This window comes from Falco biarmicus, chromosome 7 (genome assembly GCF_023638135.1).
Source record: "Falco biarmicus isolate bFalBia1 chromosome 7, bFalBia1.pri, whole genome shotgun sequence".
In the NCBI taxonomy this organism is placed as follows: domain Eukaryota; kingdom Metazoa; phylum Chordata; class Aves; order Falconiformes; family Falconidae; genus Falco; species Falco biarmicus.
The window spans coordinates 43,187,532-43,203,876 of NC_079294.1; the positions used below are offsets into that span (position 1 = coordinate 43,187,532).

Below are 16,345 nucleotides of genomic sequence, written 5' to 3' on the forward strand. Positions count from 1 at the left end.
GCAACCCCCAAAATATTTAAGTCTTAATTTTCCTTCTGCCTTTATCCTCCATAACAAAACAGAAAAGAATGAATAAAATTATAGCACTTTGTTTCCTTTGTTAATAACAACAGGGGCAATACATACGAGATCATCTTACAACACAGGATCTTGCCTTCAGATAAAGCATGTACCTTGTTTTTTAGACTAGGCACAAACCAAGGGATCATAGGGACTGAACTAATTTGTAGCCAGTAGAACTGTGGCTGAAACCTAGAAGATTACAAAGACAAAAAGCTTTTGTCTTCAGCCAGACACGCTGGAGCTCAGGAGCACACAGGCACGTGCAATTCTTTCACTAGCTGTATAAGCTTTAGCTGCCTGCCTAAAAAGCGCTCTTTTTTAACCAGTGAGATAAATACACTTAGCTTTTGCAAAACAAAGCCGTAAGGCTAGCCTAACGCTGCAAAGCAGCCTTACACCATCTTTTCCCGTTTCAGTGGCCACAAAGGAGGGCTGGCATGTTTCTCTTCTCTGTTGCAAGAGCTCCCCTTCGTGTCCAACGTGTGAATAATACCAGCTTTAGCCGCAGTTTATCTGCGGTCCACGTCGGGTCCCGTCTTCCAGATTCTGGCACCAAGAGCCAGCCATACGGTCAATAAACTCAGCGTACAGCTGAGCATATTTACTACGTGCTGGAGTGAAAATGCAGTACCGAAATACTCAGGGGGAAATGGGTGAGACCTATTCCAGTTTTAGAACTGTAAGAGGATTTCTGAGGAGAAAACCAAAGGCAGGTCACATAGCAAGAAAAAACACTCTACCAAGTAAATCTTTCACCAGATTTAGTCCAGGAATGGTTTTGGTACTAATGGCAGAATACACAGCTAGATCCACAAAGGTCTTGTTGAAATTAATGAAAACTGTAAATATTCCTAAAACAGACTTGAGTGGTGGGCCTGTGCTTAATTCATAGGCTGTTGAATTCAGCCTAATATATTTCCCATTTCTTTGAATGGTACAGAGGACTCTCCAACAAAGCTGCAGGATATCTAGACTCTTCCAAGAGAGACTACTGACTATTTTACCACTTGCAGGACACTGCACTACCAAAAAAAATCTGAAAAGCCAATGGTTTGCAGGGAAAAGACTGATAGAGAACTCATACCACTTTCTACAAATAACTGGCTCCCTCCAGCTAGAATCGGGAGTGTGGAAAGGCCGCAGGCAAAATGCTGTCTGGCCTAGCGAGTTCCACTCCTGAAGCTCAGGGGGGCACGTGCTGCACTGGGAACATTGCCACTGTCTGAATGGGTTCAGCATGTGCTGTCACTGCTGCTTGTCATGAGAGGGCAGAGGAAAGGTTCAGTTCATATCCATTGCTCCCTCAGAACTAGAAGCAATAGCACTGCTTTTTTACGAAGACAGTCCTTTAGTATTATTTAAATACAGCTGCTGGGGTTTTGTGAAAAAGCACTGAGAGAACGAGCTTGTGATGTTCATTACATGCAGCTTAAAATGTTCTTTCTGCTCTATGCAGATTTTCATCTCGTGCTCACCTCCAACATTACCGGATGCAGTATCTGCTATGCCTGGTGCAGTCAGGGCCCTATGCAGAAAATCTAAAAACACATCTGAAGTGATTGCTTTTGGCTGGCCCTTGGGCTTTCAGAGGGCTCAGCCCATAAAGAACAGCATGTCTATGGACACAGCTGACAGGTAACCCAATCTAGGCCTCAGAGCAATATTAAAGAAGTTATTTGTGAAATTCAGCTTTGTACAGCACTGAGGAAAGAAGCTCTGATTTCTACTCTTGCTGTATAAAAGGCATTTACTTTGGAGTTTTACTATGGTCAAAACATTTCTCACTAAAGAAGTGTCGACTAATTCTTCAGAGCTAATTAACAAGAACAGAAATTCTGTGTGTATCCAGAACAATTTGTAAAAGTTAAAAAATACTGAGCAACTTACCTTCCTCCAATTCTTTATTTGCTTTGGCCAGCTTGTTTGTTTGCTTTTTTGCCACAGGGTCAAGCACCCACATTGTGACGTTTGTACCGTTGTACATTGGATATTGCATCACCTGTGATAAGAGAAGTCACTGACATAGTCAGAACAAATGACTCCCACAAACTTCAGTGGGCTGGGATTTCACATAGTGTGTACCACCACAACACCACAGCAGGAACAGCACCACACCAGGACCCTAAGTGGGGTGCCAGAGCACCATGGCACCTGAAACAAAATGAGGGACTTCTTACCCTGTTACCTTGGGCAGACCCAGTTAGAATGCATCTGCTCAAGTATGGATTTTCAGTATGGGTACTCTTCATATCGCTCAATTCCTATTGTTTGTTTCTTAATCCTGCCATAAAGAAGTATTTGAGATTACTAATTCTGGGGCATGGGACATAATTTTGTGACTTCAGCACTGTAATGAGTACTGTTTTATGTCCATATCATCAGGAAAATCCCTCTTCCTCCCATCAGAAACTTTAGCTCTCACTGGGCACTTAACATGAGCGTATGTACAAAGTCTTCAGTAAATTCTAGATTTAAAAGTAATCAGGCTGGGTTGATTTTAGCCTCTTTGCTTGCTGACAGAACCTTGCCCATGAAAGAAAACAAAAGAATGCTCTGGACTTCTTAAAATACAGTGCTGAAAAAGTATGAAGTTTTACAAGAAGCAACTGATAGGAAGTTATGTTGTCCTTTTTATGCACTAATAAACTGCTCATTTATCTCTGTAAGGCTGACTCAGAAAGGCTTTCCTCTGTTTAAGGACTTGCAAGCTTCAGGTGTCTTTGTGCCTTGATGACATTCAGGGCACCTACTGAATTTAAGAATTTGAGAAGATTGCCTGTAGCTGAAAAAGCACAGAAATTACTCTCAGTTGATAGGCAAAGCTCTTGATTTATAAAACACATTATAATTTCTTGACTGGTCCAAGCATACATTCAAGCAGCACCAAGAAGAAAAGCATTCTAGGAATATTGTGGTGGCATCACCAGCTGTTCTGGTTTGGCTCACTGCTTCCTATATATGAGGCGCGCCTCAGGAAGGAGATGTGCAAGCGTTAAAAGATGAACAGAGCACAGAGTGCACAATCTAGCACGAAGAATTAGTTCAAGGGGGCAACAGCTACGATAAGGGGGAAAAAGCAACAATAGTAAGGTAGCTGTGAGGGTGGCTAAACACTGAAATAGGTTGCCCGGAGAGGTTATGGACTCTGCATCCTTGGGGCTCTTCAAAACCCAACTGGACATGGTCCTGAGCAAACTGATCTAGCTGACCCTACTTGAGTAGAACCGTTTGACCAGATGTTCTCAAGAGGTTCCTTCCATCCTCAACTATTGGCACAACAGCAGAGAGAACAACTGGACCCAGCAGCCAGGGCTAGCATTAGCAAAAAGGCATTAGCAAAGCCTGCTAAAATAAGGTCAGGGACCACTGTTAGATGATGACAGAAATGTCTCAGATGCTCTCAATCCATGCTTTCGGCAATACACTGTTTCTGAAGGGACCATCAATGCAATCAAATTCCTAATATGTAACAGCCAACTCTGCATAAGAAGTGCTAAGAGCTCCCAAGTTCACCCTGTCTTCCTTAGGAAGTATCAAGGAGGCATCGACACTTGAACCATGCCCACATTTTCTAATTTCTTCACACATGAAGGCACTCCCCTTCAGACTTTACCAACAGCACAGCTATAGGGGTCACTGCAGGAACAGCACCAGTTCACGATTGTATTTTTGTCCTCCCAGCCTTGAGTATTCTGACTGATTAATGAAGGAGCATGTAGTAGGTAGCTGGGAGATCTGTTCCCATGAAAACCTGGAAAGTAGTCCAGCTAACAAGGCTGTAAACACCTTACGTTTTAGATTAAAGAAAGCCCAATGCCAAAGGTGGCAGTTATTAGAGCAGATTGTCCTCAATCTACCATTAACCCAGAGTACAGTCATCACTGAGTCAGCGGAAGGGCATGTTCTCTTCAGTGTCACCTTTTGCAAGAATTAGTATAATGCAACCCAAAAGCTGAGGAAAAATACTTCCTTTTTTCTCTTGGTTCCATTTTGAAGTGTCACTGCAAAAAGTGCTTTCCCTAAATGTCTCCCAGTTTGTATGAATTTTCTTCTTTCTTCCCCCACCACAACTTTCTTGGCTCCAAGGATGGAGCAAAGCCTGGATATCAAAAGTGGCCATTTCCCTCCAGCCTTTTTGTTCTTCCAATCCAAAAATGACTATAAAGAAATTTATGCATTTGTTATGCCCGTTTTACACAGTTACTGGGACCTCAAGATGTGGAGGACCGAAATAGGTTAGGCAGAGGTGCAAGAAATTATGTATTTGGATAGGAAGGAGGGGCACTCATCCTAATGCCTTGAACCCATGGGTTGAACACTGGCTTTGCCCACTGGGAACACTGATCCACCCATGAGGATGTCCGCAGTTAGATTACATACATATATTTGACTGCATCCCGCTGCACAAATACAGAAAACTGGTGTCTCTTTGCAGGAAATCTTGCTGCCATGAGTACAATAACACAGTCACACACGGTACCTTTTTCCTGACTGTGTGTGCTACATCTGCAGCGATTGGCACAAGAGACCATGAGCTTGGAGGTATGGTATGGACCTGTGCACCGCTGTTGACTCACTCTAGGTCAGCCAGCCTATTCAGTTTTAAGCCCAAATTCATCTTTCAGTCAAACTGCCTGGTTACATGTCCAAGCTCAGAAGCATGTTTATGTCGTGGTGAGATTTGGGACAGTTAGAAGGGAAGTCTGAGCTTGTCCAGATACTCAGCACAGGCTCTGCCCCATCTACCCTGCAGTGCTGTTTGGCAGGACACCAAACACCAGCTGCCCACCAGAGTCCTCCATCCCCTGCTTCCCAGGGCCTTCAAGAGATGTCATAAGGCCAATGGCAAGCAGATAACTTGGACAGGCTCCTTCATAGAAGTCCTCTGTTACAACATGACATAAATCTTCCAAGTCTAAGCCTGCATAATCTGTAAGAGGGGTACTGGTGGGAAACAGCCAGGACAAAAACCAAGCTCTATATCCCAACTGCTGTTCCTGCTCCATGAGCAGTGCTGGGGCAATTGAAAATGGCAGATCACAGAGACTAAAGGGAAGTGTTTGTAAGCAACTCAGCTAGTAAGATGGATGTTCATCCCCTTGTAACAATCCCACTTGAATAAGATACAATAAATATTACACTAAGAGCTACCAGCATCAGTTGTTACATTTAAAAGGGAATGTGAAATGCTGCGCACTGTGCAGCAAGGTGGGGAAGGAGCTGTAACTGCTGAGATACAAGCCAAGGGTAATGCTGGTGTACACGCAGCTCCCCATGCCCAGACTCACACCTGCAACCACACAGACCTATGACCTCTCAGGATTCACACCTCTGTTCCATCCTACAGCTTCCCCATATGCAGCAAGAGAATCTGTGTTACCTACCGTATGGTGGTTTTCATTTCAGCAGCCACAGAAAAAGCCGTTCCCCTGAGAGGCTGCCCTCAGAGCCCACCACTCCTCCCTTCCCTCTCAGTGGCAGCTATGACACGTGCCTGTCCACCTTGCCAGACCCCACTGTTTCACCTTCAGAAACCATGTATCTTAGTTTCCTTCAGTTTTCCAGTAAGGTCTATCTATGAGAAACATTGACGTTAAACTAAAGAAAGATCTGGTTTGTACAACTGGATCATGAGTACATGTGCCACAGTATTCTCTTTCAGGCAAAAACGAGTCCACTTACAAATGGCACCTGGAAGCGAAGGGGGAAAGCTACAGCACAGTGGACCTTGGCATTCAACTTACATCAACTGAAAGAGACACAGCAAGTATAGAATTTAAAAGCACCCAAAATATATATTTTCCTGTGTTTCTTGACAGATTGGTCAACTCAATTCCAGCATAAAGTAATTTTTGGCTTGAATTTATGGTTCTTTATCTGCAGCTGTGGGAGACAGCAATGCCACAGGAGAGGAGAGGTTGCTGCCAGGTGCACAGAGACAGCTTTCCCCTACTCCCAGTTATCCAGCCAGGATGTACAGCAGTAACACAGTTGCATATGCTGAATTTAAAAGGCTTCACCCTGCTATTGGTGGAAATAAAAAGTTCTTTATATAAAATCAATTGAAATATTGTGCTGGGTTTGGCTGCGGTAGAGTTAATCTTCTTCAGAGTAGCTAGTATGGGCTATGTTTTGGATTTGTGATGGAAACTGTGGATAATACAGGGATGTTTTAGTTGTTGCTGAGTAGTGCTTACACAGAGTCAAGGCCTTTTCTCCTTCTCACCCCACCCAACCAGCAAGCAGGCTGGGGGTGTAGAAGAAACTGGGAAGAGACACAGCCAGGACAGCTGACCCCAACTGCCTCAAGGGATATTCCATACCGTATGGCGTCACGCTTAGCAATATAAAGCTGGGGGAAGAAGAAGAAAGGGGAAGATGTTTGGAGTTGGGTTATTTTGTCTTCCCAAGTAACCATTACGTGTGATGGAGCCCTGCTGTCCTGGAGATGGCTGAACACCTGCCTGCTGATGGGAAGTGGTGAATGAATTCCTTGTTTTGCTTTGCTTATGTGTGGGGTTTTGCTTTACCTATTAAACTGTCTCTATCTCAGCCCACAAATTTTCTCACTTTTCTCTTGCAATTCTCTCCCCTATCCCATCCTGTCGTGGTTTAACTGCAACCAACTACCACGCAGCCCTCTCACTCACTCCCCTCTAGCCCCCTGTGGGATGGGGAGGAGAATCAGAAAAAGGTAAAACTTATGGGTTGAAATAAGAACAGTTTAATAACTGAAATAAAGTAAAATGTAATAACAATACTAATGAAAAGGGAGATAAAACAAAAGAGAGGAATAAAACCCAAGATAGACGAGTGATGCACAATACAGCTGCCCACCCCGCACTGACCAATGCTCAGCCAGTCCCTGCACAGTGATCAGCAGGCCCCAGCTGACCCCCTCATTTATATACTGAGTGTGACGGTCCATGGTATGGAATATCCCTTTGGCTGGTTCGGGTCAGCTGTCCTGGCTCTGCTCCCTCCCAGCTTCTCGTGCCCCTGCTCACTGGCAAAGCGTGGGAAACTGAAAAGTCCTAGACTTAAGGTAAGCATGACTTAGCAACAACTAAAACATCAGTGTGTGATCAACATTATTCTCATACTAAATCCAAACTACAGCACTGTACCAGCTACTAGGAAGAAAATTATTTGAGCCAAAACCAGGACAAATATTTATGTTAATAATGCCATTGACAGCATCCTTTTTCAACAAAATCTAAGGCCTTGGTCTGGATAAGGATGGTGGTTTCTTTTTATAGGATAATCAATTATTATTTTTTATCCCTTTCACTCTTAAAAATACCATTAATTTTGCTGATGTCAGTGATGATGATGAACAACAACTGAAGAGAAGTCCACTGGTAAAGGGATGTAGGCATGCCTGACACACAAATTTCCTGAACTAACAGCCATAGAATTAACCTTACTGATTCTAACAGCACTTGGATCTGGCAAGGCAAGAATTACTTGAGAGGTATTTTGCCCAAAATATATTAAAAAGTGCTTTCCCAAACTAGAAAAGTATTCCTTCATGTGGGAAAATCACCTTGAGGGGGGGATTTAGAAAAAAAATTGGGTCCTAACAGAAGCATAGTATTACAGAAAGCTTTTTAGGGTAAAATACAGCTATCGCCTTCAGGACGGTTGGCATGCATGAAATCTCCATCACCACAGTTCCCTAAAGCCACACAACCTGCTATCCTGGAGGAGCAGTGGAGGGTGGAGCGGAGTGCAGACACTGCGGCCAGGCTCTGCTGTACTCCCTGCAGGACTGGGAACACGATGGTACCATACAGCCAATAAGCTGCACAACGGCTGTAAAATATATGAGATGATGTCTGTTGCTGGGCCAACAACTGTGGCAAAGACCAAGCACAAGCCTCATTATCTGCAAGAGGTCAGGAACTAGGCCTGCTCAGCACTTCAAAGCCTTCTGACTATTACGTGCTAACTGCTAAAAGAAAACAAACAGCTGAAAAGATAAAATTCAAGGATGCTAGGGTAAAATAATTGTGGTAGTGGGAGATCGCAACCTCCTATTCAAATGGCCCCCCCAAAGAGAGTGAATCCCCCACTCGCGGAGCATGCGCAGTAAATTTAGAATGAACTGTATCTTTAAATGAAAGCAAGACAACTTTGCACCAATCATAATAAAGGAATGTATGACTAGGGTCACCCAAGCTCCACCTGAGAGTAAGAGGAGTATAAAAAGTGAATGAATGAGGGGACCAGGGAGAAGACACCACTGAGAACAAGTTAAGGGAAGATACCACCCGAGACTGACTCCTGGGATCAGCTGAGCCTTTCTTCTCCCCCACTTGGGATGCCTTGGGTGAGACTCAAACACAGTGCTTCTTCGGGAGACTTAGAAATATCTCTAGAGCAGGGGTCCTCAAACTTTTTAACCAGGGGGCCAGCACGCGGATTAAGTGGCAGGAAGTCATCTGTGGGGTATCCCCCCACAACTCCTGGCAGGGTGGGGGGCAGGGGGTTTCTGTAAATACCGAGGGCCGGATTGAGGACCCTGGGGGGCCATATCCGGCCCGTGGGCCGCAGTTTGAGGACCCCTGCTCTAGAGAGTCATTTTTAATATTTGTAGCCAGGCTGTATAGTTTATAACTTTTCCTCAGGTTTTATACTTTCTAACATTTTATTTGCATGTGCCCTTTGCAGACAGTCACTATCACCAGCGATCCAAAAACCTGTATATCTGTTGCACTAATAAAACTGCACTGGTAAGTAGCTGGTCATTGCAGTTTCTCATTGAACGTGACCATCCCCTCAAGTGTGGCCATGCTAGCTCATGAGCATGACCGGACCGGCAGTGCAGACTGTTATCAGTGTATCCGAACCCGTGGTAGTTTAATATATATATTGTGACTGGACTGGTAGTGGTAAATTGGACATCACTTAGAATTTAAACCTAGCCACACCTAACCTCCCACCTCGGTGAGCAGAGTTGGAAGGTGGGGGGAGGGTATTTTCTGCTAAGTTACTCCATCCCCTTTAACGCAACACTTCACAAACAACAAAAACACAGCCACTGCTGTCCCATCTGACACATTCTGGACTCCTTCCTGCAGAGCTGTGTACCCCCACAGAAAGCAAGAGGTGGAACAGTCCTGATACTGCAGCCACACCTGGGAAGGTGAAATGGGAGCACAAACCACCCCACAGCAGGGCCACAACAACAGATGGGTGAAGCAGCAAAGGTTTCTTTCTTTCTCTCCATCCTCAAGGCCTGATCCTTTGAATTCAAAGCCATTTCTGAGCATTTAGCCTCACTGTGGATACAGGCTGTGTGCAGCACTCTGGCATGTTGATTTTTTCCAAGGCTGAGCTAAAGAAAAATAAATTTTCTTTGGAGTCCTAAGTCTTAGCATGCATTGTGCATCCCCACTGTACAGAAACACTACCTAGTAACCACATCTCAAATTGAACTGCCATAAACTTGCCATTAATCTGAATATTCAACCAGGAAATCTCCTCTCATAAGAAACTGTTAATAAGCAAATTTGGGAACAGGCTCATATTTATGTCATCAAGCACTTAGTTTTACATCTGCTTTAAAACATCACCTGAAAGCATACCAAGAATTTACATTTACTGATTTTCCATAAACTATTTCCTTCATATTCAAAGTTCTCCTAGTTCCAGCTGGGAGCAAGTCTATGTGTATACATGCTGTCATTGATATGTATATTTGTGGTATACAGAGTTCAGACTCTTTCAATCACCAATACCAGGTTAACAGATCAAAAGCATAAAGTAAGGTGGGGAACCAAAATAAATAATTGCTCCTCCTCTCTTGCCTGTGTGTAAGCTGGTGATATCTGAACCTCTCCCTGGAATACATGAAGACAGCTGAATACTGATCAGTAACTAAAGAACTGTTACACTCTTCTCTTTGAAAAAAATTTCACTGATTTATTTGCCTATGTGTCACTATTTTCCAATCAGTGAATACAAGACAAGTCTTCAGGCTTTAGAAATCACCCCTCATGTGAAGCTGTAATGCTTCTCTGTCATGAGCACTCACGCTTGCGATGCCTGGGTGAAGGGCACCTTCTCGAGTGAAGGACATCATGTGTACTGTCTCAAAATCAGACTTCTTTAAAGAAAAAATCCAAATTGCCATGGAATCCTGTGTGAAAATGTTTCTGCTTAAAATGTCAAGGCACCCCTCTTCAGATCCCAGGACAGCCAGGAAAACAGCTTCTCAACAGTCGTACACACATCTCCACCTGGGACAGGGTAATCCTGGTTATACGTACAAACTGGGAGGGCACAGGCAGGGGAGCAGCCCCATGGAAAGAGAACTGGGCGTCTGGGTTGATGGCAAGTTGAATATGAGTCAACAGCATGCCCTGGTAGCCAAAAGGGCCAGCCTTGTCCTGGGGTGCATCAAGCACAGCTTAGCAAGCTGGTCAAGGGAGGTGATTGTCCCCCTCTACACCACACTGGTGCTGGCTCACTTCGAATATTGTGTGCAGTTTTGTGCACCTCATTAGGAGAAGGACATAAACTATTACAGTGTGTTGAGAGAAGGGCAACCACAATGGTAAAAGGTCTCAAGAGCAAGACTTACAAGGGGCTGCTGAGGTCACTTGGTTTGTTCAGCTTGGAGAAGAGAAGGCTGAGGGGTAACCTCATCACAGCCTACAGCTTCCTCAAGGTGGGCAACAGAGGGGGAGCTGCTGATCTCCTCTCTCTGGTGACCAGCAATAGGACACAAGGGAATGGAATGAAGCTGCATCAGGGGAAGTTCACAATGGACATTAGGAAAAAGTTCAGGGTGGTTAGTCACAGGAACAAGCTCCCCACAGCACCAAGCCTGTCAGAGTTCACTGTGATTTAGTGTTAGGTAGTCCTGTGAGGGGCAGGGAGGTGGGCTTGACAATTCTTACGGGTCCCCTCCAACCTGAGATGTCCTATGATTCTACTCTACGAAAGTCACATGGGCTGCCCGTAGCACAAAACCTCCATTATCCTGTAACTGGTAAAAATGATAGAAAGTGAAAGGAACCGGGAATAAAAAACTGCCCATGAAGGTGGAAAAGTATTTGTTCCATCCACCAGATCCTTTCACAAAGCTGCAGGAATGCTACTGAATCCTCAAAGGAAAAGGGAAGGAAGACTCAGGCCTCAAATGTGTTTCTGTGGCAGCAGCTCTGACTATACTGCTTATCTTGTCCTAGAGGGCCAATGCGTACACTAGCATCAATGTTATAATGCAAAAAAGGCCTTAGGGCCAAATCTTTTGTATGTCTTATTGACTTGCTGCTACAGCATCTTCTTTGCTGACCCTGTATGACTCGTACTGAGACTCAGTCTCCTTCAGAATCTGCCTGCCGGTCCTTACACTGCTGTGGCAGGCACAAGAGACACCAATAACATCACAGCTTGGCACAGCTCCTCTTGGAAGGATTATTCTTTTTCTTCTCCAGGCTTCTAGGCTGTTAAGAGGAATCACAGGCCAACCCTACTGAATTCAGCATCTTCGTGGTCCACACCAAGTCTACAGGCTCTGAATCTTCCTGTGGTCCAGGCAAGCATCAGTCACTGTCTCTTCCCTAGGCCCAGTTTGTCAGCACAGGCTTATCATGGCTTGCACTGCAAAGCATTGGGGCTGCAGAGCAAAACTATTCCATGTGCAAGCACAGCAACTGCACCAGGGTGCACAGGCTAGAGATGTTAAAACGCTTAGCTTCAGAACGATGGCTGGAGGGGACCAGAAGGGCCCTTAATGCGCTTTTTGTCACCTACGGCTGACACAGGTCATAGGACAAAAATCCTGCCTTGCTGGGTTATTTAAAGCTCTCAGAGATAGCAGCAAAGGACAGACCATTTCACAGCACAGATTTTCTCATCAGATCTCAAGCTGGTTTATGAATCAGAAAGCTCAAAGAGAGTTCACAGTAGTAGACATGACAAGCCTTGCTGTTCTTTTGAGAAATCTTTCTCCCAGAGATGCACAGGACAGACACTAGAGCTCTGCACAACTTGTGAGGTTAATTCATTTACTGCTCTTCTCTGATGCAGCTGAGCATGCAGGAGCAGACACACTGCACAGCTTCAGGGCAAACATTAGCAATGTGTCCTGAATCTGGTGCCTCCACCAGACTCTGCCTCGTTTATAAATGGAGCAGTTCTTGTTTTAAATACCAGACAAATCACACAGCTCCTAGGGAAAAGGAAAAGGCAGAAATGTGATCGCTCCAACTAGAAGCCGACAAACTTTTGGGATACAAAGGTTTGTAATATAAGGCATATAAACTGGGAAATATACACACAAATATATAGGTACATATATAAATGAGTGTGGAACAAGCTTACAGTGAGCTTGCTTATATGTTCATACTGTTCAGAGTCAAAAAGAATGAGATACTTAAATAGTCTGTGCATCACCACTTTTTAACTCCTTTCAAGCTGTGCTCACAAGAAGCTGAAAATCAGCTCCAATACTTAAATCAGGAGACCTTCAAGGAAAGAAATTTTTTTTTGTTTCATGTATGTGTGGGCATGTGCTCATATGAACAGCACATCACAGATGTCTGCTTTTCCAGAGCAGTTAAGTTAGGCTTCTTCCTCCTTCAATTTACTCCTCCTTTCTAATTACAAACACCAATCATCAAACATGGGTAATGGGGGATAAATACGGATTTTTATTTTTAATGCTAAGAAATCAAAGTATAGTTATGAACAACCCCAAGAGGGAGATTATGAAGCACAGTGGGTAAATATATCCATGTTTCAGAGACAGAAAAAAATATGCACACACCAAATAAAGGAAAAAAATCCTCCACTATAGTATGCGAAGGTACCTTATCAATACTGTTTCCATTAAAACTAACCAACAGATTCACATGGACAAGAGGTGTTATGCTAAAGAGGAAGCACACAAAGATCCTGTGTGTTGAGAAAAATTGAGACATTTTATATATCATAAGGAAATTATCTGTGTCTCTCATGAACCTCTGAGAACAGGAGGCATGTGGCTTCAAATCATTCTGTTTGCACCTAAGTTTACCCTGTTTCTCCCCCACTTCCATTATCATGTTTGTCTTAGAAATTCTTTCAGCTGTAAATGGTTGGAGACCAGGAATGTAACCTATTTTGCCCTATTCCTACAGTCTTCCTTACACATCTGCAGCTAGCCACTATTAGAGCCATGATCCTGAGCCGGGACAACCTTCTGTCTGATCTGGTATAGACAGTCCTATGATCTAGAGACAATTACATAGAAAGAAATAAACGTATTGGAATCAGGAATGCCATCAGTAAAAGCACATTGAAGGTACAACTTCTTAAGCCTGCTTCATATTATGAACTGTGTGCATACATCATCAAACACTGCTCAGTATTCCAAACTGGACATTAAAACACGCATGAAGACTGTATCACCCAAGTCTGAACTGTAAAACTCCATTTACCTGTTTTTAACTCCAAATACGCCACTTGCTGGAATTGTAGTCTGTGTCTGGTTTCATGCCAGCCTTGGACTTCTCCTACCATAGACTTCACAGGATCTTTTCATCCTCCTCTGGTTTCTGCAGGACACTGCAAAAGAAGGATTTGCTTGGTTGAGAGAGCACCCTATGAAGGTACTTGCAGAGACGGCACAGAACTAGTGACGCAAACTTGCTCTGCCAAGGATATCCTTGCTTGGGCTCAGAGAATTATCCAAGAGGCTGTGTGGATTAAACTGCAATGGAAAAAATCTGTCTTCTGGACATTCTCCTACCTGCAGCCCTGAAACTCACCCTTCTCCCTGACTATCTCTGCCGGTGTCAGCGTGTGCAACTTCCTATGCAGTTAGAAAGGTGGAACTGGTATAATGGGTATGTCTATAGAAAAATTGGAAATATATTTTTTATATTCTTCTAGTAAAATTTAGCAGTTGGAAAAAAAGGGGGAAAGTCCTATGTAGCCAGAAGCCATTAACTAAAAATTATTAGCCAAGGAGAATTAGGAGGAGGTAGAAATGACAAGCTAGTTAATCATAGCTCCACTGCTTATGCCTGTATTTTTCTTTAGGCAATCAATTAATCCTTTCTCAGCTACCTTATCTGGAAAATGGGGCAATACACTACTCACAAGCATGCTGGGATAGTGGATTAGGCTGTTGTTTTATTGCAGGGAGTGCCACAACATGCTGTAGAAGTATTAGGAATGGTTATTATGTGAGAGAGAGGACTACTTAGAAAACGGTTTCTTTGCTCTGAATTATCTCTTAACATCAAAGAGTCAGGACAACCTGGGGCCCATAATTATCATTCACTCTTGCACTGTTTACAGTGGAATCAAGCGTGACACAAAATTCTTCAAGCTGTTAACAAGACATCTTTTTTCTGCAGGATCCCTAGGAGGTCAATGAGAAGTGTCGGAAGATTTCTGAGTGAAGGTAAGGTGACGTACCTAAAGCAAGTTAGCTAAAAGAGCAACAAGAAAAGCAGCCAATGGAAAATGCACTCAAGTATGCATTTTGTGTCACTGGCACAGTAATGCAAGTAGAAGTCTGGAGATAGTCTGAGCTGGTTGTTGCTGTCCTTAGAGTGATAGATAAACCATGGTCAACACAAACCCCCTGCACAGTAGGCAAGTGAATGGCAAGCTTGAGACAGGGGTCAGAAAAGCACTTCAGAGGCCTGCTTGTTACCGCCACTCTGTTGGACACAACCAGCTTTACCTCCCTGCCAGAAAAACCTGTGATGAAAGTACCCTTCACTTGCTTTATAGAAAATTAGTTCATTGTAGTCAAAACTGCTCTCAGAAGCGATTTGATTAACCTGTCTGCCTTTGCACTGAAATGGATGAGGAGCACTCCAAGTCCCTCTTCTGCTAGTTCAGGCACTGGACCAGGAACCCTGAGGAGAAGGTCAGAGAGCAAATACAATCTTAACCCAGGACAGATACATCTGCAGTGACTATGCAACAGCCCGCTGCATCACCAACTTGTTATTTCTGTGACATGCCTAAAATGAATAGGGCACACAAGACAGCTACACAGATTAGGGGTTAACTACACTTGGGAGACACTTTATGACGGAACAAATGTTAGCTCATGCTATTGACTATTACATTAACACAGCTTAGCTATAAGGGCTATTTCAAAGCATGTACACTGAGGTCAGCCTCAAGCCTTACATCAAAATTCAGTCATCTTCTCATCAAAGGGAGAGTTCACCAATAGCATGTATTTAAATGTGTCACTGTTACCCCATTACAAAGTTGCATTCTCCATCACGGTAGGTAAGGTACATTCTAGAGCAACCACATTCACTTAACCAGTCCTGCTTTGTTCAGCAGGACATTTCTCTAAGCAGGAAAGGTTCCCTGTAAGCCTTTGAAGAATCAGTCTAATACCGTTTTTCTGACATGCTCCCACAAACAGGCTTTCTCAAAATCTCTTTTCTGACCAAGGTTTAAGCTAATCTTACTTTTATGTTCCTCCTCCTTAACTGGAGACAATGTCCTATCCTAACTGTCCCACTCTGGGGTGAAACAAAGCCTAATGTTTCTCCTTAGTTTGATGATTCAGTTTCTCATAACAAATTCCAGATTTTGGGGCCCTGTGCTATCAGAGGCACAGCCATTGGCTCACCAACAACAATGAAAGTCTTTCTGGCATGCATTTTGCAGCCTTCGTGGCTTTTTTAAAGAGTAACCTCCATGACTTTTGACACGTTGGGTAAGAGGGGGTGGATGCAAAGGTAAACAATCAAACTGTGGGAGCTGCCAAATCAAACCCAGGGATGCCTGGCAGGGAGGTGAGTGAGGCAGAACAACTGTTCTGGGGCAATACTCAGGAGCAGAGAGGTCTCTCTTACTCTGAGGCTTCAGCCCATCCTGAAGTAACTGATCCATTAGAAAATAAGTTTGCTTTGGTACAAAAAAGACTATGTTCTGTCTGTTCTTATCATGGCATTAGGGGTTTTTTTCCTCATTCTTTTGCATTAATATGATCAAAAGAATTGTACTGGAAGCATAAAACATTGATCATTGCTGCAAACTTTGTAAACATTTTTCTCCTTTACCACTGTGTTCCTTTGAGATTTCCTATATGTGAATAGTAGCTTTTAACTTTTTTACTGCATTTTGGGGCTGGATTAGGCTCTGATATGAACTGAACAAAAGGGTCTGTCAGCCATTTCTCACCACATAATCCCTTTTCTGTTCCTTTCCCACCCCATTTTCAGTATTTCAACCTCAGGATGACAATTAAGAATAAATGTTAAAGAACATGTTCTTACATAAAGGCATAAGTAACAATCTCAGCTTT

General features: G+C 43.6%; 1 protein-coding gene across 1 annotated transcript in view; it reads right to left on the reverse strand.

The window, feature by feature from the left end:
* ESR2 (estrogen receptor 2) overlaps positions 1–16,345 on the reverse strand; it is a 90,786-nt gene that overhangs the window by 72,196 nt on the left and 2,245 nt on the right. Inside the window, exon 2 of the mRNA XM_056346109.1 lies at positions 13,497–13,623. The gene's annotated coding sequence lies outside the window, so the exon portion shown is untranslated. The remainder of the gene's footprint in view (positions 1–13,496; positions 13,624–16,345) is intronic.